This window comes from Narcine bancroftii, chromosome 9 (assembly GCF_036971445.1).
Source record: "Narcine bancroftii isolate sNarBan1 chromosome 9, sNarBan1.hap1, whole genome shotgun sequence".
Lineage (NCBI taxonomy): Eukaryota > Metazoa > Chordata > Chondrichthyes > Torpediniformes > Narcinidae > Narcine > Narcine bancroftii.
This window is the reverse complement of record NC_091477.1, coordinates 46452325-46457817: the sequence shown is the minus strand read 5'-3', so window position 1 is coordinate 46457817 and position 5493 is coordinate 46452325.

Here is a 5493-nt window from a genome sequence, read left to right as displayed (position 1 = left end):
CTGCCCATGTGGACTGCTCCCGTCAACACTAACACAGCCTTTGCTCCTCCGCCACTTGAAACAGTCTCTCCTACCCTCAAGACTGAGCTCAGAGACCTAACGAGACAGGAAATTCCCCATCTCTCGCCAGCAGGAAACTTCACTCAAGGGATGGCAGATGATCCCCTCCCCCATAGGATGGCCAGGGCCCCCAGAACTTCTGTTCCATTGCCCTCTCCTGAGACCATACATACCCATAGCTGAACATTGGGAAAAGAGTAGCATTCATAGCTGGATGGCACTCGTTGACACAAGAGCACAACACACCATCATCCCAGGCAATCCCAACAGCTAGAAAAGAATGCAGATGTATATAGAGGGGGTTCCCTTTTACATGCGAAAGAAGTCACACTTCGCAAGGCCATCGGGAACCAACCTTCTGGATCCATGATATGTGTTTTGGGGATCAATGTCTTAAAGGGACAGTCCCTTTATTCTAATGGGGGCAAGTTTACTTTTGGGATTGCAGGGGCTACAGTCGTAGTTGGGGCAACTGAATGGGAAGTGGTCATTGTCCCTGCTCCCTCCAAGGTTGTTTGTAGCAGTCAGGACAGAGTGACAGGGGGACATAAAGATATTAGCAAGGCTGTCCAGGCCCTACTGCAGGAGGGCATCATTAGACCCGCAGCCTTCCCCTTTAACAGTCCCTTCTGACCCACTGTTCTCTCATTCACAATAGTCTTCCAACTAGAAGAGAAGATCCAACCACACAATCTCAACAGTATCGGCAATCTCTCATACAGACTACCTGCTTGTTGGTCTTTGCTGACTGGGCTGCCACAACTTCTATCACACAACGACAATTACATGTCCTTGCATCACACGTGCTGCTCGAGGAATCCAAGTTCTTTCATTTTGCTCAGCATTAACACTCCCATCTTTTAAGGCTTCCAATTTAGGCAACTCCGTGAGAGTTAGTTTTGGACCAAATAGTGGGGCATTAAAGTGGCTGCTGCCTCAAGGCACCTGACTTCAGGTGCTGTCGACATTCTCCTCCCCCTCATTCAACCCTGTCCACATAGTTTTCCCTCCGGCTGCACTGGTTTCCATGCACAGACATACAGGCTGATGGATAATTACCCACTGCTAATTATCCCTAACGTGGTAGAATTTGGTAGAATCCAGGGGGAAGTGTCATTTGTTAGGCAAAATCAATGGGATCAGTGTAAATGGGTGCCTGATGGTCGACGTAGTTTTAAAAAAATTTAATTTGGAGATCAACTCACAAGCCTGCACTGCCCAAATATATCTATGTCAGTAGTTCTCAACTTTTTTCTTTCTAATCACATACCACTTTAAGTAATCCCTGTGCTCTGTGATTAATGAGGGATTGCTAAAGGCGGTATGTGGGTGGGTTGGGAATCACTGCTCTTGACCCAATTGTTACTGAAATAATTTGTTTGAGAAAAATTGTCATTGGCCCATTTCCTTTGGAGTTAAGAATCTGTGCACATAACGAGTCAATTAAGTACGATTAAAACAGTGGTTTTCAAACTTTTTCTTTCCACCCACATCCCACCTTAATCAATCCCTTCCTAATCACAGAGCACCAATGGCATAGGGAATACTTCAAGTGGTACGTCAGTGGAAGAAAAAGGTTGAGAACCACTGATCTACGTGATCAATTCACCTGTTAACTTTGGATGTCTTGGGAATGTGGGAGGAAACCAGAGCACCTGGAGGAAATCCATGTGAATACGAGGAGAATGTATGAACTCCTTATAGACCAGATTGCTAATGCTTACTAACCTCACCACTTGTTGAGTGACTCTATGAAACACTACTGCAGTGACTATGAATGATCCACATTTTCTCTTGATTGTAACGACAGACATTGAGTTAAACAAGAAAGTATGCAGATGCTGAGATGCTGGGGTCGACTACAACGCAAAAAGATGCTGGAGAAACTCAGCAGGTCATGCAGCATCCATAGGAAGTAAAGGGTAACCAACAGTTTGGGCCTGAGCCCTTCGTCAGGAAAAAGAAAAAACAGTGAGTACATAAATAAAAAGGTGGGGATGGGAGAGGGGGAAGGAGAGGAGGGAGAGAGGAAGGGTAGGGGACAAGGTGACAGATAAGAAGTGATAGGTCGATACAGGTGGTAGGACAGAAGAGAAACAAGCTGAGAAGCGGTGGGGAGGGACAGAGAGTTAAGAAGTAGCAGGTGACTGATGAGGGAGGGGAAATGGGGGAAAGGAGACAGAGGGATAAGAAAGGGGAGAGACTTGGGGGAAGGAGTTAACAGAAATTGGAGGTCGATGTTAATGTCGCCTGGTTGAAAACTGCCAAGATGGAATATAAGATTGAAATATTTCATAATTAACTTAACCCTCTGCCCAAATTTCTTGCTAAATAGCTGTCCCTATATATAATGGTTCTGAAACACACAGGCCAAGGCTGTCAAGGATTTGAAGTTTGGTCCATTCTGATCCCAGGGAACATGGATTAAAAATACTAGAAGGACCATTTACCATCATCAGTACTATTCCCATCTACATAATCCTGACCCCATCTCCCCACCGTCCTGATCATGCCTGATGGTCAGAGGCATTTGCATCCCTAATCCATCTGCTGTGGAACAACAGCACCGCTGTGGGATTTTGGGTGATGAGAGGTGGCCCTTTACACAATGGCTGATTGGTAAATTGACAGTTAAATGAACCGGCTCAAAATAGGGTTTTGCCGTTCACACTGGACCAATTTTAACTGGTTCTCTGCGCCCTTTCATACTCACCACCTGGCATCCCAGAGGAAGGGGAGCCTATCTTCCAGCAGTGACGTCCTGCACACCCCCTGTCCCGTTCACACTGGGCTAACCGGAACACTGATTCAAAATGAATCGGTGATGATACACCCTCCCAAGGTGGTTCATCCTCGGGCAATCTGACGCATGCGTGCTGGTTCGCGAGTGTTCACACTGGCACAAAAACCGGTAAATTGACAGTTAAAGTGCCAGTGCAAATGAGGTTCTTCTTTTGCCACCACAGTCATAAAGCAGTCAATCATTGTTTAGCCTTGCCAATGGAGAATGGCATGTTAATAAGGTATTTGTGGGTACCTATAGATCAAAATTCTGGAAAATACCCAAAGCCTTAATGAAGGAAACAACAGAAAAAAAATAACAATGAGGAAAATCAATTAAAATGAAAAGTAAATTCAACTGAGGCCCTCCTCTGAGATCTCGAGGCACTTTAAGTCAATGAGTTCATTAGACTGATTAATCCCTCCTTGTCCTCCAGCATTTCAACTCATGATGAGTCTGGGGCTTCTAACACTGAAGCGATGTTAATGCCGAAACCAGCCAGATTGATGCCGTAGGAAACTTGATAGAACAATAGTCTTGCACACCACCACTGTTCTCTGCAGAGTTTGAGGCAGGTGCTGACACATGTTGAACAGGGAAAGGTCAGCTGTCACATGGCTTGAAACAAGAGGTGAAAGCCTCTCTGATTAGATGACCTTGTCTCAGACACGACAGTACGAATCCCATCGGGACAGCTTCCTGTTCCTTCCAAGCAGCTCACTCTTCACTTGTCTTCAAATTAGATGGAATTTTCTTTTGGTGTAGGTGCAGGGTTGATGCCAGAAAACAAACATGAAGCACACTAGCTTTGCACAGTAAGAGTCCAATAAACCAGTGCTCTAAGGACTTAATAATGAAGAGTGACACTTTTCAAGACTATTGGATGTTATTTTTTACTTCCACTTTATTGCATACAAATCAGCACAGTATGGCCATTCAGCCCACAAAGTTGTGCCGACCAACATAAACCAACTCTACATCAATCTACTCCTTCTCTCCCCCATACCCACAACCCCCATTTCTCATACATCTATGTACTGCACCTATCTAAGAGTTGTTTAAATGTCCCTATTGTACTATCCCCCTCCACCACCCCTGGCAATGCATTCTAGGCACCAAATGCTATATGGACTTCAGTAAGGCCTTCGATAAGGTACCACATGGAAGGTTAGTTAGGAAGGTGCAGTCTTTAGGTATAAATTTTAAGATAGTCAAATGGATTGAACATTGGCTGAAAGGGAGAGGCCAAAGGGTGGTAGTGGATAATTGTCTGTCAGGTTGGAGGCCGGTGACCAGTGGTGTGCCTCAAGGATCTGTATTGGGCCCATTGTTGTTCGTTATATACATTAATGATCTAGATGATGGGGTGGTGAATTGGATTAGTAAATATGCAGACGATACTAAGATAGGTGGAATAGTGGATAATGAAGAAGGTTTTCAAGGATTGCAGAGGGATTTGGGCTGCTTAGAAAAGTGGGCTGAAAAATGGCAGATGGAATTTAATGCTGATAAGTGTGAGGTGCTTCATTTTGGTAAGAAGAATCAGAATAGGACATACGTGGTAAATGGGAGAGCATTGAGGAATACAGAAGAGCAGAAAGATTTAGGAGTAACGGTACATCGTTCCCTGAAGGTAGAAACTCACGTGAATAGGGTGGTGAAGAAGGCTTTTAGTATGCTGGCCTTTATCAATCATTGCATGGAATATAGGAGTTGGGAGGTGATGTTGAGATTGTATAAGACGTTGGTGCGGCCTAGTTTGGAGTTCTGTGTGCAGTTCTGGTCGCCTAATTATAGGAAGGATATAAACAGAGTGGAGAGAGTGCAGAGAAGGTTTACCAGAATGTTGCCTGGGTTTAAGCATCTGGAGTATGGGGAGAGATTGGACAGATTGGGTCTTTATTCTTTGGAGCGTAGAAGGTTGAGAGGGGATTTGATAGAAGTATTTAAGATTATGAAAGGGATAGACAGAATGGATGTGGATAGACTATTTCCGTTAAGAGGAGGAAAGATTAAAACAAGAGGACATGAGTTAAGAATTAAGGGGCAGAGGTTTAAAGGTTACATGAGGGGGAACTTCTTTACTCAGAAAGTGGTAGCCGTGTGGAATGATCTTCCGGGAGAAATAGTGGCGGCGGAGTCAATTGTATTATTTAAGAAAAGGTTGGACAGGTATATGGATGAGAAGAAGATGGAGGGTTATGGGCATTGTGCAGGGAGGTGGGACTAGAAAGGGGTGTTTGGTTCGGTGCGGACTAGAAGGGCCTAATGGCCTGTTTCTGTGCTGTAATTGTTATGTTATGTTATGTTATATGTAAAAAAAAACCCCTACCTCATCTCTCTTAAATTATCCTCCACTCACCTTAAACTGATGACCTCTGATATTGGCCATTATCAACCTTGGAAATAGGTGCTGCCTCTCTACCTTTCCTCCTCCATCACCTCTCCTCCTCCATTTCTCCAAAGACAGAAGCTCTAGCTCACTCAACCTTGCTTTATGAGACCTGTTCTCCAATCCAGTTAGCATCCAGGTAAATCTCCTCTTCACTCTCTCTTAAACTTTCACATCTTTTCCATAATGAGGTGATTAGAACTGAACACAATACAGGTGGCTATCCTTTTATTCGGAATCATCAGGACTGGGCACTTGC